This window comes from Pogoniulus pusillus, chromosome 1 (assembly GCF_015220805.1).
Source record: "Pogoniulus pusillus isolate bPogPus1 chromosome 1, bPogPus1.pri, whole genome shotgun sequence".
Taxonomy (NCBI): Eukaryota; Metazoa; Chordata; class Aves; order Piciformes; family Lybiidae; genus Pogoniulus; species Pogoniulus pusillus.
In genome coordinates, this window is record NC_087264.1 from 16,843,163 (window position 1) to 16,869,366 (window position 26,204).

Below are 26,204 nucleotides of genomic sequence, written 5' to 3' on the forward strand. Positions count from 1 at the left end.
AAGAGATTCCTTGCTGTTAGAATGCTGGTGACCTGAACACCTTCTTGACTGTTTAGGAGGCACAATCCAGTGTTAACAGCAGCATGTCATGAGCCAAGAGCTGAACTGCAGCAGATTAATTACATTTTATAACAATGAAAAATAAAGTAGGATGGTAATAAACAAAGATATAATTTACAACATCTTCCTCCCATGTATCCCCTCTTCCCAGCCTCAATATCATTCTTCACTCTCTCCCTCCTCCATCTGAGCAGCTTAGAAGAAAGGGGAATGGAGATATGGGAATTGGATTCAGTTTAGAATGCTTCATCATCCCTGCTTCAGCATCGTATCCCCACACAGGAGGCAGTTCTTCACAAACTGCTCTGACATGAGAATTTCCTACAGGGTAGACTCTATCAGACACAGGCTGTTCTAAGTGGACTCCCCTCCATGTGGCTACAGGTTGTGCCAGGACCCTGCCTCAGGCCAGGCTTTCCATGGGCTGCAGCCTTCTTTAGGTCACATCCACTTGCTCTGGCATCAGGTCCTCCGAAGGCGGCAATGTGGATGTCTGCCCCACCGCAGTCCTGCATATATGTGGGGGAAGAACTTGTCTTATCACAGTCTTCTCCAGAAGCTGGAAGGGAATCCCTTGTCTGGCACCAGGAGCACCTTCTCCCTGCCTTCTTCACTGACCTTTGTGTCTGCAGGGCTGCTCTCTCCTACTTTTAACTGCTCCCTCTCACAGCTCTAACGCAGTGCTTTTTACCATTTCTTAAGTATATTTTTCCAAAGGTATCATCATCTTGGCCGAGGGCTCAGTTTTGCCCTGCAGTGGGTCTGTTTGAGCCAGCTAGAATAGCCATGCCTGGCAAAGAGCAGCCCCAAGCTGCTGGCACTTCTGCAAAGGCACTCAATACACAGAAATGCAATCAGTGGTAATGTTAAGTTCACTAAGGGTAATAATGTTTCATGGATAGGTACAACACTTTGATGGCTCTAAGGAAACGTCTGGAGCTGCCATTAGTACCCTTTCAGTGTCATCTCAGCATCAGGAACTGGTGGGCCTCCATGCACTTCACAAAGGCATCCTGAGCTAAGTGGCAATGCCTTCTGCCAGCATTTCCAATCTCTACCCTGCTTTCCTCCTGTGGAGGGGCTGGAATTAAAGCTTCACGTGAGAGGGCTGGGGGGAGTCCTTGCCACGGCTTTGGCTTCTGGCTAGGCTGTGTCAGGAATATGCAATGCTTCTGCCATGGTGGCTTGGTTTGCAAAGCCCTGACAGGCCACATGGATGAGAGAAAACCATGGTATGCATATTTGCAGTCGGAGGCCTTTCATGTGGGCAAGTAGAGACTTTTTCCCAGACCTGTGGGTAAAAGAAAACAGCCTCTTGTCACCTATTTGCACAGACCTACAGATTTGCTTAATGCAAAATATTTTCTGTATAATCATCCCTTTGTCTCCAGACTGTAAACAAACAGCAATGCTTTAAAAGGGCTTTCTGGAAAATCTTAGTCAGATGTATCTGTCTGACTGATTTTCAGAAAAATAAAATTAGTTGTTTCAGCAGTGCTTGAAGGGGTAAAATCCTGCTGCTGGAGCTCAGCCAAGGATTTCAGCTCTGCACGGTTCTATGTCCTGCTTGAACGGGCGGGCCCAGAACTGAACACAGTACTCCAGGTGAGGCCTCACCAGGGCAGCACAGAGGGGGAGGAGAACCTCTTATCACTTGCTCCCTGTGTTAGGACAAGGAGCAATCGATGTTAGCTGCAGCACAGGAGCTTCCATCTCAACACAAGGGGGAACTTCTTTACTGTAAGGGTCACAGAGCACTGGAACAGGCTCCCCAGAGGGATTGTGGAGTCTCCTTCTCTGGAGACTTTCAAGGCCTGTCTGGATGTGTTCCTCTGTGACCTGAGCTAGATCATGGTCCTGCTCTGGCAGGGGGGTTGGACTCAATGATCTCTTTGGGTCCCTTCCAGCCCCTGATATCCTGTGATCCTACAATCCTGTGATCCTCTGTCGACCTACCAGCCACACCTCTTTGAATACACCCCAGAATGGCATTGGCTCACCTGGCCATGAAAGCACATTGCTGGCTCAAGATCAACCTCCCACCAACTAGGACCCCCAGATCCTTTTCCCCTTTGCTGCCTTCCAACAGATCAGTCCCCAACCTATACTGATACCTGGGGTTGTTCTTTCCCAGGTGTAAGACTCCACACTTGCCCTTGTTGAATTTCATTACATTTCTTCCTGCCCAGCACTTAGTAACTCTGCCTCCTTTGTGTCCTCTGTCACCAAGGCACCCACCTCATTCAGCAGAGGGCCTACATTGCCTCTAACCTTAGCTTTTCCTTCAGTGTATTTGAAGAAGCCCTTTACTAAAAAGTACATAGCCATCCACAACTACATTCCAGTCTCGTGAGCTGTCCCACCATGTCTCTGTAATTGCCTCCAGGTGTGGTGCAGGGTTGCACGGGCCTTAAATGGCCATGTTTACAAATCTATTCATGCCTGGACATGTTGCCCCCCCCCCCCCCCCATAGGGTGTTGCCCTACCTATACTTGGGGTAAACAAGTTAAGGGGGACAAAGGGACACAATAGCCTTGGTGCCTTCCAGTCTGGGTTGCCTCCTCGAAGGTCGAAGTAAACACGTTACATAAGCTCACGTGCCGAGGGTGGGGAACCCACCTGAGGCCTCTCCTTATTTGGGGGTACCGGACCCCCAGACTTCACCTTGTTTGGTATGTTTTGGCCTGTTGCCAAGCCCTCATTGGACAGAATTGTGGCCCAAAGACCATCAATCGCGGGGTCAAAACTCATAAAAAGGGACAATACAGTGTCCCTGCTACCTACCTACCTACCTACCTCCCTCCCTCCCTCGCATCTTGCCTCTCGCTCCTTGCCACCTCCTACCACCCATCTGCTTCTCCTAGCCGCTTCTAGCCGCTTTTAGGGACCATCGCCGCTGCATGACTCCAGCCTACAGCACCAGCCCAGGGAACTGACTAAGGCCTCCCGGCCAGCTGCCGCTTCAGCTGCCGCTTCTTGCTGCCACTCCTAGCTTGACCGTGCCCATGGAAGCTCCAGACAGCGTGCCCCAATAACCCCTGAATTATTTAAACCCATGACATTTGGGACCATCAAAACTGACTCCAGCCAGTGAGATCATAGAATCATAGAGATCATAGAATCATAGAATCAACCAGGTTGGAAGAGACCTCCAAGATCATCCAGGCCAACCTAGCACCCAGCCCTAGCCAATCAACTAGACCATGGCACTAAGTGCCTCATCCAGTCTTTTCTTGAAGACCCCCAGGAACAGTGCCTCCACCACCTCCCTGGGCAGCCCATTCCAATGGGAAATCACTCTCTCTGTGAAGAACTTCTTCCTAATATCCAGCCTATACCTACCCTGGCACAACTTGAGACTGTGTCCCCTTGTTCTATTGCTGGCTACAATGTCCCTTCAGGTAGTTGTAGACAGCAATGAGGTCACCCCTGAGCCTCCTCTTCTCCAGGCTAAACAGGCCCAGCTCCCTCAACCTTGAAACTCGATCCAAGCCAGCATGAACTCTCAATAGCTTACCATTGGCACTTTCATGCCACAGACTCTCTTCCTAAATCCTTTCAAACCTTTGCTAAATTCCCAATTTGTTGTACATAGACATTCTGTAATATAATCTCGGAACTGCATACAAAGAACTTGTGTGGGGTAGCTGTAAATAAGTTTGGGGAGGGGGGATTCCTGGTGTATATAATATTAAATTATTTAAGCCCTTTAAAATTCGGCCTCATATTTCATTCCCCCAAAACCCAGACGAACTTCTCCACGACACCAGGTCACAACCTCATGGCCGCACACGGGTTTCTATCTCCCCTTGTTTATTGCCTGTGCTGCATGCATTGGCATACAAACATTTCAGGGATGGAGTCAAGTATGTAGTTTTCAGCCTTGAAGGGGGAGCTCTCATGTTTTGTCCCTGGCTAACATAAATTTGTATATCATAGAATCATAGAATCAACCAGGTTGGAAGAGACCTCAAAGATCATCCAGTCCAACCTAGCACCCAGCCCTAGCCAGTCAACCAGACCACAGCACTAAGTGCCTCATCCAGGTTTTTCTTGAACACCTCCAGGGACGGTGCCTCCACCACCTCCCCGGGCAGCCCATTCTAATGCCAATCACTCTCTCAGGCAAGAATTTCCTCCTAACATCCAGCCTATACTTCCCCCAGCACAACTTGAGACTGTGTCCCCTTATTCTGTCGCTGGTTGCCTGGGAGAAGAGGCCAACCCCACCTGGATACAGCCTCCCTTCAGGTAGTTGTAGACAGCAATGAGGTCAGCCCTGAGCCTCCTCTTCTCCAGGCTAAACACCCCCAGCTCCCTCAGCCTCTCCTCACAGGGTTTGTGTTCCAGGCCCCTCACCAGCTTTGTCACCCTTCTCTGGACCTCAAAAGCATACTGCAACATCTTGCTGGGTTGAAGCCTTTTTCTCAGTCTTTTCAAGTCCCCTTCCCTGTAGGGTTACAGTCCCACTCAGTGCAGTGAGGGTTACCTTTACTAATGATATTAAAGTATTAGCTTTACAACTGTCTTGCAAGGAATCTCAGGTACACATGGGTTAAAAGAGTTCCTTAAGACTGAGAAGAATGCACTCAACTCCCTTGGTCAGAGAGCCAGAGACTGGGAGCCCACCTGGCACGAGTTGTTTCTATCAGTACTTGGAGCTCCTTGGCGGCTGAGTATTCAAGCAAAGAATTTCTCATGAGCCCTTGGGAAAACTACTGGCTTAGACAATAGCTATCATATACACAATTAAGTGGATTTTCTTGCCAACTGTATTTCTTTAAAGATCTGGCAGTCTTTTAAAACTGCAGCCATTACTAGCTCTGTTAATTTTTCCATTGTTACTCTTCATTTGTAAACCTGTGAGTCTCTGGGCAAGTAAATCACTTCTAGTTCAAATTCTGGCATGCCTACATGCTGTGTGGACATCAATGGGAGTTGTAGATACCTATTGACTGTACTGCAGGCAGGATTGATTTTAGCATTTCAATATGGCACTGAAAAAAGAAACTGAAATCCACAGCCTCTGCCTAATTTGCAGACCTTGTTTCCAAACTTCTGAGGGGTCCGTGACTTTCACTGCACACAGTGCTTTTGCATGGTTCTTTGCTCAATTGCCTAAAGCTGAGCATTATCTGCAATTCTGTTCCGTGAGGGACAGTTTTAAACCCTGGACATTCACCTTAAGACCTAAAAAAAATAACCTCAATAATTGAAGTGTTGTGGCTGTTCAGAAAGTGACCAGGCTGACCCTGATGAAGTAGTTCACAATGAAGAAACAGGTCCCTCCCAAAAGCAGCAGATGGTATTAGACTAAGTTTGAGATGCTGGTTCTCAAATGTCCCTGTTCCTTAATCAACAGCCCTGATGAGGCCCACACGTGCACTTGCGTGAGAAAGGGAGAAAGCAGAATCCAATTTGACCAATGCAATTTCCAATCTATCAGGCTGCTAAGTGTAAGGATGTTTGGCAATCCATAAGGGTTGTAGGTGGAATATGAATTGTGTGAAAGTCCTCTCATAACTTGCAAATTAATTGCATTGTGCCAGCAATTCTAGACAAACAAAACAAAACAAGCCAAAAAAAAGAGAACCCAAGGCCCTATAAGGAGAGGCTGAGAGAGCTGAGATTGTTTAGCCTGGAGAAGAGGGGGCTCAGGGATGATCTCATTGCTGTCTACAACTACCTGAAGGGGGACTGTAGCCAGGTAGGGGTCAGTCTATTCTGCCAGGCAACCAGAACAAGGGGACACAGTCTCAAGGTATAGGCTGGATGTTAGGAGGACATTCTTGTCAGAGAGAGTGATTTGCCATTGGATTGGGATGCCCAGGGAGGTGGTGGAGTCACCATCCCTGTATGTGTTCAAGAAAAGCCTGGATGAGGCACTTAGTTCCATGGCCTAGTTGATTGGACAGGGCTGGGTGCTAGATTGGACTGGATGATCTTGGAGGTCTCTTCCAACCTGGTTGATTCTACAATTCTATGAATTCTATGATTCCATAAACAAACAAAAAACCCCAACCAAACCAACAAACCCAAAACCTCCACCCTGTATTTTACATTAAAAAAAAAATGCTGTCACTTTCTCCTCTAGGTTCTTATCTCTTCCATTCCCTGTGCTATGACAGAATAAAAGTAAATTCCATGCCAGCTAAGTATGAGTCAACTCTCAGGCTCAGCCTTTGAACCACATGTTGTAAAGGGTTGTGTGTGAAGAATTTCAAAGGCACCAAGGAAATAGAAGGATCATTAATTTCTATAGGTTTCTTAAAATGAAACAGTCTGAACTGGAACTGATCTGAAACACATGCAAGAGCCTCAGTGTAACAGCAGTAACAACTTAGAAAAACAGTTTAGCAAACTGCCTTTCCTAAAACTGTGGATTTAAGGAAAATCAGTTCCCACTCATTTCACATGTTTGCCTTGCACCAGGAATATTGCTAGCCAATAAAACTCTCAGAGCACCAGTAATTATGAGTATTGCTCAGTGAATCTGGCCATCTGGTCACAGGGTAGATATTTCATTGCAGAAATAACATTTCTGTGGTCAAAAAAAACCCTGAATAATTGTCTAAATTGTGATTTGTTGGATATTTCCTGATCTTTTAGCTTCATTTTCCGCTATCTCAAAAGCCTCATGAACAAAGAAGTTCATTATAAAAGACTGAGGATCATGTTTGATCTGTCCTGATGGCAAAATATCAGTTAAAGCCCAAATGAGGACCAAGGTGAATAATTAGAGTAAACCTCACAAACACTGAGGCTCCTGCCTGGGTGGTGAAATCTCATAGACACAATAAATCTCCTGTTGTTTATTTTACAGAAGGGAAAATGAAAGAGGCATAGAAGGCCCATTGGAACAAAACACTAAATAAACACAGGGAAAAAAGTGTTGGAGTACAAATCTTTATCAGTTGCTATGTTTATATACACTTGAGGCCAGAACAGCTCAGAAATCCATGGCTTGATAGTACAAGTGTGTGCAATCTCTTGGTTTTTGTACACTACTAAGGGGAGAAGCCTCTGAAGGGCTACTTTCTGAGCCCTTTTGCTTTAAAGCTCTGCTCTGCAAGGGAGAAGTGCTCCTTCCTGTCCTGGTCTCATGGGACAGGACCTATGATTCTATAATTCTACTACAGGCCAGCCATGGTCAGCAGGCTATCAGCAGGTAGAAATGCTGTGGCCAGAAGGGATAGGGAAGTGATTGTCCCCTTGTACTTGGCTCCGGTGAGACCACACCTTGAGTACTGTGTTCGGTTTTGAGCACCTCAGTACAAGAGGGATATGGATGAGCTGGACTGAGTGCAGAGGAGGGCAATGAAGCTGGGAAAGGGCCTGGACAATAAATCTTATGAGGAGTGACTGAAGGAGCTGGGGATGGTTAGTTTGAAGAAGAGGAGGCTGAGGGGAGACCTCATCTCTGTCTACAGCTACCTGAAAGGACATTGTGGAGAGGCTGCTGCTGATCTCTTCTCAGTGATAGAACAAGAGGGAATGATGTCAAGCTGTGATGGGGTAGGTTTAGACTGGACATTAGAAAACATTTTGTCACAGAAGAGTGGTCAGGCAGTGGAATGAGCTGCCCAGGGAGGTGTCTGAGTCACCAAACTGGAATGTTTTAGTGACTCGGTGATTCTATGAGTCAGTCAGGGCCACTGACCCAAGCTGGCACACAGGTGTACCCCACACCATAATTGTGGAAGAGACTGGAGATGGAAATCTTTAAGATAAAATGATGCTTCTCCAGATCTAAGAGTGTATAGCACTTCCAAGAAGACTATCTAATGCTTCAGGGGCAGCTCAAGTGAAGGAGGAGCGAGTTTCACCCCCTGGGACACATTTCTGACGTTTCTGCTACAGCTAGGGACTTCTGCCACAGCCCAGCTTTCACCCACTGCCTACTTGCCTAAAAACACACACAGAGATGCACACACTGTTGCTCTTAATATTTTAACCTCCTTGCATTTTTATTGTGCTTAGACCCATTAACCAAATCAATCTTCCTTCTGCTGTCTTCCTCAGCAACCTTTCTATGTCTAGATCAGAAGCTATCCAACCTGAAGCCCTGTGCCCTTCAGGATAAAAAGGAAAGCCACTGAAAGGCGGGGGCCAGTAGGATGTCACATTTGGTAATTATTCCCTACATCTTGAGATTCAGGCAGATGATAGAGCAGGAGTGAGAAAACAGCACTTACAGGAGGAAGAGGGGTTTCTAACAGAGGCAGCCCTGTAACCCAAAGCTTGTGGTAACGTCGATATCCTGGGATGGCTGGAAGTGACTCCAAGAAATATGAAACTCTTCAGATCAAGACAGATTCTAGAATATGTTTCCAGGAGACATTTTGGGATGGTCCCGAGGAACAGAGACCTAAGAAGCTATAGAGGTATTTGAAGAGGCAGTTAATTTCTTTATTCCAAATGATCATTTCAGACACTAGTCACTTCAGAGCCAATGGAAGACATTGTCCAAGGTCAACAGGCTGCTACTCTGCACAACAGCTCACTAAAAGCACTTTCTTTCAATTCTGAAAATCTCACCATCCTTAATGCAAGAGGAAACAAACAAAAGACATGCTGTACTCAGCCTTTCTCTGCACTGTCTGTGCTACTAAAACTGGATTTTCCCATTTCCCTTCAGTGGAAAAGAGCCACCAGCCAGTGCCCATCACTGCCACAGGCATAGTAATAGGGAATAGGGAAGCACAGCAGCTATTCAGGTGTTCATACACTAAAATACTCTAGCCAATGATACTGTCTCTAACTCAGTTCCTATCTCTTATGGTTTGCTTTGTGTATAGGCAAAACCAGAAAACAGTGTAGGGAGGCTATATAGTATCACTACCACTCATGCTGCTATTTGTACTGATCATGATAAATGCCTGGCTATTGGGTTACCAGGTAAGAAGGTACCAGGAGTCCTACATGCTTTTACTACAAGGGCAAGGCAGCCATCCATGAACTACAGTCCCACTGGTTCTTCTCTCTCTTTATTGCTCACAGATCATCAACTGAAGGAGCACTACCAGCTGGTCACTACCAGTAAGAAGTAGGGATAATTAACAAAACATTCTGCTTCAGGTCTAAGGAGAAAAGGAAAGAAAAGGAAAGAAAAGGAAAGAAAAGGAAAGAGAAGAGAAGAGAAGAGAAGAGAAGAGAAGAGAAGAGAAGAGAAGAGAAGAGAAGAGAAGAGAAGAGAAGAGAAGAGAAGAGAAGAGAAGAGAAGAGAAGAGAAGAGAAGAGAAGAGAAGAGAAGAGAAGAGAAGAAAAGAAAAGAAAAGAAAAGAAAAGAAAAGAAAAGAAAAGAAAAGAAAAGAAAAGAAAAGAAAAGAAAAGAAAAGAAAAGAAAAGAAAAGAAAAGAAAAGAAAAGAAAAGAAAAGAAAAGAAAAGAAAAGAAAAGAAAAGAAAAGAAAAGAAAAGAAAAGAAAAGAAAAGAAAAGAAAACTATGTGCTTTAGAGATGCATAGATTTCACAATGCATTTGTCATCTCATGAGCTACCTGCAGTTTCTTGTTGGTTCTCTTCCATGATAATTCTCTTTTTGATGCTGACCAGAACGACAGCCTTCTTCCTGCAGTTTTTGCAAAGGTGAGATCAATGAGTTGAGCAAGTAATTTTGCATTTCACCTTTCTAGATTGCCCTTTTCTTACACTGTCTAAAAGGCACAAGGCCTCCTCTGGCTGAGGTGACTGTTTTCTGTCTTAGACCTGGGACCAGCCACTTTCTCACAGCAATGAATATTGTTGTCCTCAAACATATCTGAAGAATTTAGGAAAAACAAACAACAAACAAACCCCTACTACCATAACAAACCTCAAATAAGTTTCTTAAAAGCAATGCTATTAATACTATTTCATAGTAACTGGTTGCCAGAACTTTCCATGCAGAATTTCTGTCTTGTATTCATCTCATTTGGAAGTTTCAGTCACCAGAAGTAGGACTCAGCTGCTGCTGAAGGGAGTGTGCGTGGGATGGAAACCTTTCCTTTTGGAGGCAGGTTGAAGCCTGTTCATAGTCCTTCACACCCCTTCCTAATCCTCACCAGTCTCATCTGCAGATCTGCTCCCAAATGAATGAAACACCATTCCAGCATGGTGCTAACAACCAGTTCCAAATTTGCCCTTTGAATGAAAGGCATCATCAGAAAACCACTTCTCAGTTTCCCAGGAACGCGCAGAAGGGTTCTCCAGGCCATCAGCAGGTTTTGCCTTACCACAGCTGAAGACTGCCCATTACTGAGATGGGGGAAGCATCACAGTCAGACAAAATTTGAAAGAAGCTTTTAAAAATACTTTTCCTGTTCAGAAACTGTCAAAGCTTTAAATTTTCCTCTTGATACTATTTGGGGGGAAATTATGCAGCAGATTCAGCAGAACTTTCAGGAGTTCCTCTGAGCAAGCCGACACAACATGTTTGGTTGAAGACAAGTTTTAACAAGAGAATTTCACCCTGTTAGAGGCTCTTCTCTCTTCACAATACAGTTGACCTCACTCTAAGTGGAAAGTCCCTCAATATGTGTGAGAAACATAGGCAATGTCTACATTACTTGCCGCTCCTCAGGAATGACTGTCTTTGATCTAGTTAATGTTAGGGATACAGTTTGGGTTTATAACACCGTTCAACAGCAGAAGGAACATGAAAAAGAGAACAGACTCAAAGATCTTCGCTGGTTTGACCTTCTCCTTCTGCATTGGAAATAATTCACTAGAGCAGGAACAAGAGTTTACAACAAACGGCCAGATTTAGAAACAGCCACTGAGCAACAAATTTTCCACAAACCGAATCCTTCAGGAGCCCAAAGAAATCGTCAGTAGCAGCGCTGAGCAGTTCCTTTTAGCTTGTGATGTCTGCGGCCACCATCTCCAATAGCTGGGTGGGTGTGCTAGTTTGAAGCCAGCTAGAATGTTTTGGTGAGAAGAACTAGATTACAGGCTGTGAAAGGAAAACAATGGTGATGTCTACTTCCCTCACAGCCTTACTGAGATGTATAAAACCATAAGTCAAAACATAGATAACACACTTGGCACACCACTCTCGCTGGGGCTGCTGGCTGAGCTGCATCTCTCTAACCTCACCCTCCATTTTGGGCTAATCCACTTTGCTTCCTAACCCCCTGGCCAAACCTCCATTCTTCCTTGGGACTGGGGTAAGGTTGAGAGGGGTAGGCGGAAGGTAAAAGGGTGGTTGAGAGCCCCTCCTGGGGACTCAGGTTTCTGGGAGGGGAGTTGTGTTTCTGTATTACATTTTAACTTGTATATTTCTGTCTATAGCTCTATATACTGTAAATATCTGCTTGTATATTGTGCTAGCTGTAAATAAACAGCTTCAATCATATTCCCAGAGCTGGCTAAGTCTAGTCTGGGTGATTTCTAAAGTGTGGGGGGATGGGGAACATCCAAACCATCACATATTTTAATTTGCCAAAGATCTCAGCAAGCCTGTGAGGGAAGTAGACATCACCCTTGTTTTCCTTTCACAGCCTGTAATCTAGTTCTTCTCACCAAAACATTCTAGCCTGCTTCAAACTAGTACAGTGGGTTTCTGATTTGCCACAAAGAAAGGCAGAAATTATAAAGACAGGAAGCTTAACAGAATCACACTAGTCTTCTCAACATAAACAAAACAAGGTTTACAAGCGCAGTGGGCATGAAAACACATTTTTACTGAATGAGAGGTATTTCAGGCCATTTCTCTTCATGAGAAGGCATGGGCTAACTCTTGCCTGCTAATATCAGTGCACACAGGACTCTCTGTGGCCAGATTGTGCTGGATGTATGCCCAGGTTACTTGTGGTGATGGTCAAGACCAGCTGGGTCTGTTTGCTATGATCACTGTCTTGTAGATAGGAACAAACAAAATACAATCAATGTCAACTAAAATCAGAGCTAGATCAATGCTGAATTTGCTCAACTGTCTGTTTAGACATTAGGAAACAGAATTTAATGCAGTGCTGACAAATGTGTCTCAAAAATCTTTACATATGCTTTTGAGATGGCACTTTAGTTTGGAAAAATGTTGGATATTACTTATCTCAAGTGTAAGCATATCTGTGGTTGGAAGTGAGAGTGAGTTTTCAGTGGTTTGGGTTGGTTTTGATATTTGGTTGGGTTTTTTTTTTTGTTTTGTTTTGTTTGGTTTTGGTGATGGTGTTTGGTTTTTTTCAGCTTGTATTGATCCAATTTAAAGTCATAACATAGAGTAATGTTGGGAAAAAAAAAAAACAAAACCAAACAGTCATGAATATCTCAGACACCTGATAACATGGCAGGGGGATATACAGATGGCAGGACAAGCTGAACAGAAGTATAAGAAGTATTTTTCCTCAGGTCTAGCAAGACAACTAGCCAAAAGGTTCCCCTTTAACTAGAGGAGGGTGAATAGCCCTATCACAACAGCACCAGAGCAAATACTGGATAGGAATAGGCTGGATGTTAGGAGGAAGTTCTTGCCAGAGAGAGTGATTTGCCATTGTAATGGGCTGCCCAGGGAGGCGATGGAGTCACCATCCCTGGAGGTGTTCAAGAAAAGCCTGGATGAGGCACTTAGTGTCATGGTGTAGTTGACTGGCTAGGGCTGGGTGCTAGGTTGGACTGGATGATCTTGGAGGTGTCTTCCAATCTGGTTGATTCTATGATTCTATGACTCTATGTCAGTAGCAATTGTACTCTTCCTCTTGGCCTCTCTGACCTACAGCAATGAGAAATTTGGGTGTGTCTGTAATGCTCTTTGGCTTTGTGAGATTCCTCACTGCCACCATCCCTCCTGCACAGTAGCTCAAGTGCAGATGATCATTACGCAGATACAGATCAGCCTGACAATGCACAACATGTAAGTCAAACAATAATAATTTCTGAAAGCCTTTCTTCTCCCCACTGTCATTTCCACTGCTTTTGCAGTGCTGGTGTTGGGTAACAGATCTGCCACGCTGATCAGAACACCACAATATATTCTTTCTTTAATTATCCAGAGAGTTGAGGAAAAGGAGACAGGCACTAGATTGTGTCATCTCATTAAGCTGCTACATTATTCATAAAATATCCTCATAAAATTAACTCTGGGAAATGGCATGTTCACTGAAAAGTGGCTACAGCCATTACAGATGTGAAAGATGTCTATGAAGCAGGCGCCTTCTCTTATGACCTACAGCACTTCACCAGAACAGTAGAACAGTAACTGTAAAGAGCAGAAAACACATGAGAAAATTATTTGTTTTGATCCCACAGATGAGGCAATAATTCTTGTCAACATCATTTTTCTCAGCTGCAGAAAGCACAATGCAAGAATAGCAGGTGCAGTCCTGCCGGGTCTCACTCAGTGATGTCACCCAGCACTCCCTGGCTTGTGCCCAGCCACCCCTGGGGTCACAAAGAAATTCTAGAGACACTGTGTGATATTGATGCCCAACAAAGAGCACATGCTGTAAGCAAGGACTCCAGCTCAGAAAGACTTTGAAGGAAAGAAACTTCTGGTTGCTTGTGACCCTGTCTGACCCAGAACTCGGAGCCTCTTATGTAGAGCCAGAAGAATGATGAAAGCTTTCAAAATCAGGAAGTCTGATATGATATAAATTCCAGAGACATCATCTCGAGGCTTTCCAGAGAGAGGGACTATGCAGTTTTTAGCTGCAATACAGTGAATACTGATGAGCAGTTATGAACTCAAGTAGAATAGCTCTCTGAGAAGTATGGATTCACAGCAGGTTTCCAAGAAAACATTAAAAATTAGATATCTTGGACAATATTGGTTTATTATTGGCAGAAACAATAAAGTAATATTCAAAAGATCTTAATTTGCAAATATGCAAGTATAAATTCTTCTGCGCCTTCCTCTATGGTTACCTCCCTTAGGAAACACCTGAGGCTTTTTCACCCCACCTGTTAAAGCACAAATGAAGAGAGGGGACAGAAAATAACTGTCCAGAAAAAATTCTGAGCCATGGGGAAAAACAATTTCACAAGTGACCTTTCAGTTGCTCCTTCCTCCATGGTTATTTTAGATAGGGATAAAGCACCAAATTGTGAACCATAACATACTTTTCCCTTGCCTAGAGGATTAAGCAATAAAGAAAACAAAACCAGTCAGAAATATGGTATGCATTCAGGGCAGGAAGAACAGGCTCTGTGGACAACAGAGCCTTAGGGCAACAGCTGGCTCCTCTCTGGGTGAAGATGAATGTATTCATAGAATCATAGAATCAACCAGATTGGAAGAGACCTCCAAGATCATCCAGTCCAACCTAGCACCCAGTCCTAACCAATCAACTAGACCATGGCACAAAGTGCCTCATCCAGTCTTTTCTTGAACACCCCCAGGGACGGTGCCTCCACCACCTCCCTGGGCAGCCCATTCCAATGGGAAATCACTCTCTCTGTGAAGAACTTCTTCCTAATATCCAGCCTATTGATTCCTTCTAGGAGCTCCTATCATTGATGTTCAGCCCTGAGAAAGACAAAAAGCATCTTTCTTATAAAAAACAAACAAACAACCCACACACACACAAGATTCAGGAATTAGAGGCTGCTCATCCCAATTCTAGCATTCTGAAGAGTGGAAATATTAGTAAAGCATCTAGAAAATAATATGATAAATAGCAAGGGGGAAAAAAAAGGCAAAATAACAAAATGAAAATGGTTTCGTCAAAAACTAACCACATCAGACCATCCTACTCCCCTCCAACGGCAGAGGGACAAGCCTTGTCATCAGGAAACAGTTGACCTAAAGTGCATCTTAGCTAAGCAATAGCTAGGTCATGTTTGGGTTTAGCAAGGCATTATTGTCTTACACGGCGTATTCTGACACAAGGTACAGAAAACATGCGCTGCAAGGTCGGTATCACAGTATCACAGTATTATCAGGGTTGGAAGAGACCTCACAGATCACCAAGTCCAACCCTTTACCACAGAGCTCAAGGCCAGACCATGGCACCAAGTGCCACATCCAATCCTGCCTTGAACAGCTCCAGGGACGGCGACTCCACCACCTCCCCGGGCAGCCCATTCCAGTGTCCAATGACTCTCTCAGTGAAGAACTTTCTCCTCGCATCGAGCCTAAATCTCCCCTGGCGCAGCTTGAGGCTGTGTCCTCTCGTTCTGGTGCTGGCCGCCTGAGAGAAGAGAGCAACCTCCTCCTGGCCACAACCTCCCCTCAGGTAGTTGTAGACAGCAATAAGATCTCCCCTGAGCCTCCTCTTCTCCAGGCTAAACAACCCCAGCTCCCTCAGCCTCTCCTCGTAGGGCTGTGCTCAAGGCCTCTCACCAGTCTCGTCGCCCTTCTCTGCACACAATCTGGTGTGCGATTTGAAACCATTTGAGACAGTTGTAGGGACCCATCATTAAGGAGGAGAGTTTCCTAGGCAATGTGTTCTGAAGGTAGGGCGATTGAGTATCTTCGTTATCGTTGTTGTGAAGGCAGCAGGTACGAGCAGACACCAGGAGAGGGAGGCAGAGCGCAGCCCAGGGGCAGAGTGCAGCAGGCGGCTGCAGGAACTCAGTTGTGCCTCTGAGGATGTATCACAGCAATTCGGTCCCCCTGAAGCACGGCTTCGGCAGTCCCCTGGCTGGCCAGAAGAAACCCGCAGCACCGCCACCTTCGTCCTGGTATTTCCTCACGGTAGGAATTTGCAGTTAATGTGTTTTGTCAAGGCACCTGGCCCATGGCAACCAACCCGAGAGCCCCAGATGTTTTCCCTGCAGTATCCCATGCTGCCTGATTCTGCGGTGTCTGAGTATGCGATAGTTACTGCAGATGGTGGATGGGGCAATGAGGAGATTCTGGAGGAAGAAAGGACAACGCAAATGCTGGAGTAACCAGCCTAACACAGGGGTGACGGTAGACTTTATAGGAGTTAAAACCGAGCCAAACAACAGAGTAATTTCCAGTCTGCTGGATATTTCTGTGAGTGGACAGCCTCTGATCTCCTAGCCATTTCAGAAAGGTAGAAAGGCATCCTGGCAGAACTGACGTGCTTTTAAGGAGAGATCTGAAAGAAGAAAGTATTTCCACAGGAGACAATCCAAAGCTGGTAACAGTCAGGCAGTTTCCAATCTCTTACAGATCCTCTGTCTCAGAACAGAGTAAGAGGTGTGCTGGCATTTTAAACCTGCAGGAACCTCGGGCTTTGCTTTGGTGAAATGACCAACTGTTGCCAGAATAAAGATCTAACACTGGTTGTGTTCAGATCACACCATTTTGGAGCACAGAAGCAACAGGTCCACTGAATTGTCCTCTTCCTTCTCCAGATAGAACAATTACAGACAGACAGAAAGAGGAAAGAAATTTGCCCAGATAAAAGGTAGAGCCTGAGGCTGTGTCCTCTTGTTCTGGTGCTGGCCACCTGAGAGAAGAGAGCAACCTCCTCCTGGCCACAACCACCCCTCAGGTAGTTGAAGACAGCAATAAGGTCACCCCTGAGCCTCCTCTTCTCCAGGCTAAACAGTCCCAGCTCCCTTGGTGCCATGGTCTATCCTTGAGCTCTGTGGTAAAGGGTTGGACTTGATGATCTGTGAGGTCTCTTCCAACCCTGATGATACTGTGATACTGTGAGCTGTCAACATTTGTTTTCAGACCTAATCATATACTGCATATTCATGGCAATAAGTCTACTCAGATTTAAAAAAAAAAAAAGTAAATGTACAAAACACATTAGCATGCATTTGACCATTTTATAATCTCTGTGCCTCTTTGCTCTTAGATTTTGGCAATAGAGACAGCTCTGCCCACTGCAATTACGCAAGTTCGTGTTTGGAGATGTTTTACCTTGCTCTGAGGCTAGACAGCAAAGAATCAGATCTGTTGAGACAATTGCAGGCAGTTGCGCCTGTTGCATCTCTATGGAGAAGTAAAGGGAGTTAAATCACAACTGCTTGAATGCCCCACTAAGGGCACGTCTGAAAAAAATACCGTATGAATGGAAACGTGAAGGAAAACGTTTCTTTGGCAACAACTTCTAACTTTGAAATAGCCCATTCAAGTCTGCCCATTCCAAGGTTCATCATTTTCCTTCACCCCTCCCACAGAGTCTTTTAAAAAGCCTGTTATTAGCGGGTCTTAATTAGAGGCAGAGCTAAGGCAATCAAGGCAGTTACATGGATCTCTACTAAAATCACAATCGACAGTGGACATTTTCAAAGTCTCCAAGCAGAAAAGCACAGTCCTGCACAGCACTGTAAGCCTGAGCCCAGGCAGCATCATGGAGGAGCGTGTGCTGACTGCCATGGCTGTGTCATGCTGGGAGCATGGCAGATGGTCCCCCAGATTTGTTTGTTCCCAGTACGCATATTGTGTGCTGTGCTCTGGCAGAGCCTGTGTCTGGGCTGCCAGAAGGGAATCTGCTTGCCTTGTGCTGGCTCTGCTAGGAAATTTCAGAGGACCTTCCAAGCAGACTGGGTGTTTCAGAGAAATCTCTGGAGTGAGAAGTGGAGGGACGTTTCTTTTCAGAGTGAGGTGCAAACTTGTAAGTGTAAATGAAGACAGAGACTCCTGAGAGCACAGTTTCACAATCGTTTTTATTAGGAAAGTTGAACAATTTAGGTTGGAAGGCATCTCTGTAGGTCATTCAATCCTACCACCTGCTCACAGCAGCACGGGCCCAAAACCTGGCTCAGGCTGCTCAGGGCCATGTCCAGTTAGGTTTTGGATACCTCCAAGGACAGCAATTTCATGACCTTACACAGTGGAATGCCCTTGTTTTTCACCCCCTTTTGAACACAAGTTTCCTTGTATCTAACTTGCATTTATCTTGCTGCAGCTTGTGTCCCCTGCCTTGCACACCATCACTGTGCACCTGTCTACATCTCTCTTTAATGTAGCCTATTACACAGGGAAGGACAGCAGGTACAACCTCACAATTTGACTTCTCTTCTCCAAGTTAAACCAGCCCTTTTCTCCCAGCTTCTTCCTGCTTGTCCTGCACTCCAGCCCCTTGCCCATCCTGGAGACATGGCAGGGATGTAGGAAATTAAGACACTTCTGGCAACAGCATCCCACACTTTTATCAGGTTACAGCAACCAATAAACTGCAGCCACAGAGGAGGAGAAAGCAGACTCAAAGCCAAAGTTTTAGAAGCAATGGAAAGAAACAGATGATAGAGTAAAAGCAAGGGTAGACTCATTGCAGTGGCCTGGGGCAGTGCTGTGTGTGTGTCCCCTCCTTGAGGTAAGAATTAATGTCCCAGTGAGACACTCTCCCTTGAAGTGAGCCCAGACCTATTTTGTGAGGCTAGCACCTGAATACAATGCAAAATTATGGAAGGAGCAACTTCAAGGTGAAAGTCTTCCATATTTTCACTTGGAATGACTGGAGCAGATACTTGACACAGTTAGACCTGATCTTTATTGGTGCTGTGGTTAACTCATTCCGTCAAGTCATTGTTGAACTGTTCATGTAACCTTGAGTGCATTTCCCTTCAAAACACAGCAAGAGACAAAGCTAAACATATCCTGGCAGTGGAAAAAAAAAGATGTAGCCTTCCCCAGCTCCACATTGTTGTTTGATCTCAGCACTATTGAAGGTGAGGTACAAAGATTCATGCTCTTTGTATTGCAGAGGGCACCATCAGAACAACAGCCACTGCCTTTTAAAATGGATTTTGAGGTAATTAATTAAATATTTAAAGAAGTTGAAAGCATTTTTTTTTTTTTGCCAGAGAAGCAAGCCTCCAGTTCTTCTGAATTAAATAATGAATTAATGTTGGACTATAGCCAACCTGTTTCCAATGGAATTTGTGCTGCATAACTCTTGTTAATGTTGCCAACTTAGTAAAAATGAAATAGTATTATTAGGGTTGGATATAAAGTCATAGAATCATAGAGTCAGTCAGGGTTGGAAGGGACCACAAGGATCATCTGGGTCCAACTTCCCTGCCATGGGCAGGGACACCCTACCCTAAATCAGGCTGGCCAGAGCCTCATCCAGCCTGGCCTTAAACACCTCCAGGGACGGGGCCTCAATCACCTCCCTGAGCAACCCATTCCAGGCTCTCACCACTCTCATGCTCAACAACTTCCTCCTCACATCCAGCCTGAACCTACCCATCTCCAGCATCGCTCCATTGCCCCTCATATCCTGGAAAGTCCCTCCCCAGCTTTTTTGTAGGCCCCCTTCAGATACTGAAAGGCCACAAGGAGGTCACCTTGCATCCTCCTCTTCTCCAGACTGAGCAGCCCCAACTCCCTCAGTCTCTCCTCATAGCAGAGCTGCTCCAGACCTCTGAGCATCCCAGTGGCCCTTCTCTGGACACACTCCAGCATGTCCACATCCTTCTTGTAATAGGGGCTCCAGATCTGGATGCAGTACTCCAGGTGGGATCTCAGCAGAGTAGAGGGCGAGAATCACCTCCCTCAACCTGCTGGCCACACTTCTCCTGATGCAGCCCAGGACCCGGTTGGCCCTCCAGGCTGCAAGTGCACACTGCTGGCTCATGTTGAGTTTCTTGTCCACCAGCACCCCCAAGTCCCTCTCCTCAGGGCTGCTCTCCAGCCACTCACTGCACAGCCTGCATTTGTGCTTGGGATTGCCCCAACTCAGATACAGGACCTTGCACTTGGTCTTGTTGAACCTTGTGCGCTTGTCTTGTGCCCACCTCTCCAGCCTGTTCAGGTCTGGATGGATCCCTTCCCTCCAGTGTGTCTGCTGCACCACACAGCTTGGTGTTGTCAGCAAACTTGCTGAGGGTGCATTCAGTGCCTCTGTGCATGGCACTGACAAAGATGTTGAACAAGACTGGTCCCAGGACTGATCCCTGAGGGACTCTCCTTGTCACTGGCCTCCACTTGGACATGAAGCTATTGACAGCCACTCTTTGGGTGCGGCCATCAAGCCAGTTCTTTATCCATTTAGTGGTCCACCCATCAAACCCAGATCAAGGAGAAAATTAAAGGATTCTTAAAAGCATTGACTGCAAAGGCCTGCTGCCTGCATGAAAAGAGTGCTACGGGTTCATATATAACATTTTCTGCTATCAAATATTGAAAGTCTTTGCAAATTTCAAGGTAATTGACACGATTGGATGAAAGCTGCATATTCCAAGGAAAATAGAATTTTTCATAGTATTTTTATCTCACTTATTCACTTGCATGCCACTGCTATGTGAAAGGATTCTGTGCAGCCTTGCTGGTCTTAGAATCATAGAATCAACCAGGTTGGAAGAGACCTCCAAGATCATCCAGTCCAACCTAGCATCCAGCCCTAGCCAGTCAACTACTCCATGTCACTAAGTGTCTCAGCCAGTCTTCTCTTGAACACCTCCAGGGATGATGACTCCACCACCTCCCCGGGCAGCCCATTCCAATGCAAATCACTCTCTCTGGCAAGAACTTCCTCCTAACATCCAGACTATACACCCCCTGACACAACTTGAGACTGTGTCCCCTTGTTCTGTTGCTGGTTGGTTGGGAGAAGAGACCAACTCCCACCTGGCTTCAACCTCCCTTCAGGTAGTTGCAGACAGCAATGAGGTCCCAAATAAATTTGGTATGGCATTGCATATGACATTGAAGACTGATAAGGATTAGATTTTATATTATTCATTTTCCTTCTTGGACACCCATAGAAATTTCAGCAAGTAAGGGGCACTGTTAAGTGCAAGACTAAATTGCACTTAAAATTTAGTTGGTTTTTTTCTTTATTTTTCTCAGTAACATAGCTGCATCCTTTTTAATTGTGTTCTCGTTCACCTCTTGGCATACATATTATTCATCTTCAGTCTGCACATGTTCTAGGTAAAGCTCTGTAACTTTAGCGGCTTTTTTCATTTGTTACTTCAAAGAGAAACAGGGCCCAGATGTTACACCAACTGGGAAACAATTCAAGTGCATGTCCTAGCAGCCTGGATAAAAACTTGCACTGAACTGCTGTGCTTACCTTTGCACAGGTGAAAGACATGCACAGAGGAGAAAGACAGGAGAAGCCAGGAAAGAAAGGACCTTCAGTAACTCTGGCAGCCCTGCATGCATAGAAGCCTCCATGCTGTACCTATTGGTAGTCTCACAGGTGCAAATGTACCTTCGGGAAAACAGAGGGAAGTGATTTTTTCCATTTGCTCCCACCAAAATAGTTATCATACTATTGTAAAGAATCTTTCTGGAAGATTCTTCTCTTCAAGTACACTACAAGAAAAGACATTTTCACTAGAAGCAAGATATTGAAGTGCTGGAGCATGTTCAAAGGGCAAAAAAGCTGGTGGAGGATTAAGAGCACAAGTCTTATGAGGAGCAGCTGAGGGAACTGGGGTTGTTTAGTCTGGAGGAAAAGAGGCTCAGGAGATATCAACTACCTGAAAGGAGGTCGTAACAAAGTGGGTGTATTTCTTCCAAGACATAAGTGATAAGACAAGAGAAAAGGTCCTGAGTTGTGCCAGGGAAGGTTTAGATTGGATAGTAGGAAGATTTTCTTCACCAAAAGGGTTGTCAAGCACTGGAACACACTGCCCAGGGAAGTGGTTGAGTCATTATCCCTGGAGGTATTTAAAAGATATGTAGATGTGGTGCTTAGCTACATGTTTTAGTTGTGGACTTGGCAGTGAGGTTTGCAGTTGGACTCAGTGATCTTAAAGGTCTTTCCTAAACTAAGTGATTCTATTTCTGTGAAACATAGCACTTTTCCTCCTGCAAATCCTGTGCCTCACAAGGGGTTTCTCCACCTGACTGGAAGGTATTCATCCTGGCACTTACTTTGTGACTTTTTTCCAGTCCACACACAGATTAAAACAGCTCCTGTAGTCGCTCCTTCATGGGTCTTGCTGGAGCACAGCCCCTGTATGGAGTTTGGCTTTAAGGAGGGATCACGTAGAACACAAGAGGCCCAACCACATGGGTCCACCTTTTTGGAAAGCATGACCTGGTATGCCAGCCTGACACCTCCTTGCCCACATTTTGGCAGCACCTGTACCTTGTGCCAGCCTACGCACAAGGAATATAGGGCAACATTTTCTCCTTCAGTGCATTGCTGCATGACGTACCAGGTGACTCCAGTTCAGCTGGGGGTGCTGGGCACCATAGGCTCCTAAGTGCCCATCTCTACCATCATGTTGCTGTCCCTAGAGCAACCCTCTGCCACCACAAACACCAGTACTACTGCTTTAATTTGCACTTTACTGGTGATGTTCCCACAAACTGCCCTTATTAATGGCAGTGTAGTTAATTAAAATCTAGTGGATCATTTCAAAGAAATATGCTAAATAAAAGCCATTAAAAGCTGATGTAGAGGAAGCAAAACACCTCAGACAAAATACTGAGATGAGATCTGTCTGCAGCATGCTTTCTCCTGTCTTTTCCTTAGGTTCTTGTCTAGTATGTGTGTAATTTTACTCATTTCAGTACTCATACTGAATCCATTACGTTTACAAAAGTTAATGATGCATATGAAGTATTTGCCAGAGTGAGGAGCTGGATTGCAAGCAGGAAGATATGCAGAAATGTAAGAGCACTCATGACTGTGGTAATGAAAGTCAGGGTTTGGTCATGCATATACAGCAAAAGTCAGGTGCCGCCCCCAAGAAATTGTCTTCACTGTTTACACTGCTCCACTCCTAAAGTAATAATGCTTGTCTGACCTGGTTAATGTTTTCTAGAGGACACTTTGCTTTCATAATGCTATTTAACTGTATAAATAAGAGAAGGAGCTGCAGGGTAGTCCTAGTGAAGACAACAGTATCCCGGGAAGCTGCTGTAAGTAGTAGGATTTTCATTTCCTATAGCAGCTTTAAGAGTGTATCTTCTTGCTACATGCAATTGATTTCAGGTCCTTCCTAGGTAACTGAAATTTAATTCTGCCTTAGCTAATGTTCCAGTGATAAAAAGGCTTTTGTTTTGTCAGCTGTGTATAGATGACATAGGCATCAGAATTCAGGCATGGACTTGGTGCGCGTTGTCAGGTGGCTGGAAGGAATCTGGTGAGAATCTGAAAGAGGGGTTGGCCTCTTCTCCCAGGCAACCAGCAATAGAACAAGGGGACACAGTCTCAAGTTGTGCCAGGGTAGGTATAGGCTGGATGTTAGGAAGAAGTTCTTCACAGAGAGAGTGATTTGCCATTGGAATGGGCTGCCCAGGGAGGTGGTGGAGTCACCGTCCCTGGGGGTGTTCAAGAAAAGACTGGATGAGGCACTTAGTGCCATGGTCTAGTTGACTGGCTAGGGCTGGGTGCTAGGTTGGACTGGATGATCTTGGAGGTCTCTTCCAACCTGGTTGATTCTATGATTCTAGGACAGAGCAGGGTGTCTCGCTGAATTGCACAGAAACAAGGTCGTCTCTGGTGCCAGCGACATCTAAGCACCTAAAATGGGGCCTTTTCCAGATGTACATCCTGCTGGGGGAAATTCTGCTCTATTGAAAGCCTGAGGAAGGGTGATTAGAACTCCTTTTAAATATAGTGGTGATTCTTTTTAACTAATTCTGCTCATTTTTATATTCAAGGTCTACAAAAAATATCTTTGTTTAGGGAATGAGATATCTAAGGCCGGGTTCTCTTTCTGGTAAAACATCTCCTTATTTCTCTAATCATCAGATTACAGAATCATTGAGAGAGGAGTGAAAATGGCATTCTACACATGCTCAGGGGAGCTAAAGTCAGAGTAAGGCAAATACATTCATGAAGCCAGAGACTGGGCAGTGGTCATGTATGCACTTGAAAGTAGGAACTGGGAACCTGGTCTAGTCTATTCTTGGGACTGCTACTGCTCTGCAGAGAAAAGAAAATCTCTGTTCCACCTGATTGCCCTAACAATGTCACTGATTCTGTGTTATCTTATTTTATGCTCCGGCCTCAGTGGCACTTTATCCCTGAGTATATGCAGTAAGTAACTCATATTCAGCTGTGAATACTGGTGATGGCCTAGCAGAAGAGCAAGAGCTCATGTTTACCTGTTCTCCAGGTAAAAGGAGACCTAGAAGTGGGTCATGCCAGTCTTTGAGGGTGCACCTCCTAGGTGAGGTCTCCAATTCTAAGTTGTCTTAAAGAAAACAGATGACACTTGGAAGAGCTCTGAGAAGAGTCACATACATTGCTAAAGGGTACTTTAGACTATCTTCCAAGTTTCTGCTACGAAAGGAATTACTTTTAATGAAATCACAGTATCACAGTATTATTAGGATTGGAAGAGACCTCACAGATCATCAAGTCCAACCCTTTACCACAGAGCTCAAGGCTAGACCATGGCACCAAGTGCCACGTCCAGTCTTGCCTTGAACATCCCCAGGGACGGCGACTCCACCACCTCCTCAGGCAGCCCATTCACAGTGGTTGAATTCTGTACAGGATCCAGTATCCCTGGCTTGTACTTGCAACCTTCGCAGGGACTTCAGCCACAGAAGCATCAAAACTAAATTGTAAGAGAAGTACATGTTAGTCCACAAAAACCCTTGAGCTTGTCCAAGTGCTTATGCTGAGCCATGCAAAGGGCATCCTGGCCAGCCAGGAAAGCACACTTGAGTTTCTGGTGCTCCTATGACAGTCCTGGACAATAGGTTTCTGAGGTAATTTTCCCACACACAGAGGTGCCCAGAGAAGAATTTCTGTTGTGGCTTTGTGTGTGTGCATGTGTGTGTGCTTGAGCAGTTTGGGTTTTTTAATTGGATATGGCAGTGAGTAGTTGAGATTAGCTCACAAACACTGCTGGTGATGGTGTGAGTGCCTGGAACCCTCATAGTACAGCTGTCAGGAAACACATTTCCCAGATTTCTTCATTTAGATGCAATCAAGAGGGAAGCAGCACCATCTGGTGAGCAAACAGCTTTTCTATTTTCTGCCTGACTGTGTTTCTGAGCAGTGCAAATTTTCATGTTGTCCGAGATTGGATTATTGATCAGAACCCCTTATGGAAGTAGCACGAGATGAATATGCACCTCCCGGGCTATTACATGGGGCTCTAAAGGCAGGAAATTGTCTTCAGAATTGCCTTTCCAAATCGTGGAGGTTAAACTCAGCCCTAAAGTGGACAAATTAGCTTTGTCCAATAGGCAATAAGTTCCGCCAGTCAGAAAGCTTAATCCATTTCACTTCCAGGCTTTCTGGTGGAATTATTCTAGGTAACTTCAGCTAATCCCAGATTTTTCCACTTTCTCTCTAGGATATACTGTCCAGAATAAGTTCTGCCATTCTGGGTTACGTGGTAGGGAAGGTGGTATGATACAGAAGAGGTAATATATTCAGCAAGTGTAGTAATTATGTCTATTGCAGATAAAATGCTTCAAGGAGCACTGTTCTCCAGTGTTGGTATGCTTTTGTGGCAGTGTGTGGTTTGATTGATGATTCTTCAGGAAAGCAACCTTTCCTTGAATATTACAAATATATTGTCATTGCTTGAGATAGACAAGGAGAAGAAAATACAGAGAATCAGATGAGTTTCTTTCCAGGCTGTTCCACAATTCAGTGTCTATTTGAAAGTAGAACTGAAGACAAATAGTCTAGCAGGATTCATGCCTTGCCAGGACACTTTCCCACTCCCATGTTTATAGACAAACTGTTTTTTTCTAGATTTTATATGAACAAAGATCTTAAAACAGGAAACTTCCTGCAAAATTAGCCCCTTCAGACTGAAATTCTCTAATTGCTTCTTAGCACATGTCCTCAGATCTTTATTTTTAATTAACAGTAAGCAAATGTACTTGGTAGAATTCCTCAGTCATTTAGACCACATGAAAATATGCACCTTCTGCTTCATGGAAGGGTCTCGTCAGCTTATCACTGTCTGATCACTGGCTAACCTAGAAGCTATAATAATATCAAATGGAACAGTAAATAGCATGCATGAAGTAACAAACCCTAGTCATATTCTAAGGGTTTACAGGATGCAAATTCTGTTATAAATGTGCCTTACATTTCAAAGAAGGGCCTAACAGAGCAGGTCACTTGAGTCTTCTAAGCTTAAATGACAAAAAGACCTCTACAATCTGCAGTTGCTGAGTCTGTCATAACCTTATCATTTTTAAACCAACCCTTATGAAGATTTTTGTGAGGGCTGATATGATTGGCCAGTAACAGATGGATGATTCTGATTCAGATTGTTAGTTAATTATCTGTGAATTCAGAGCTGTAATAAAATGAAATTAATTTCATGAGAGTACATAAATTAACCAGAAAATTCAAACATGTCACAACCACACAGAGCAAAAAAAATCAGGGTAGGAAAAAAATTCAGGAAGATGTAACC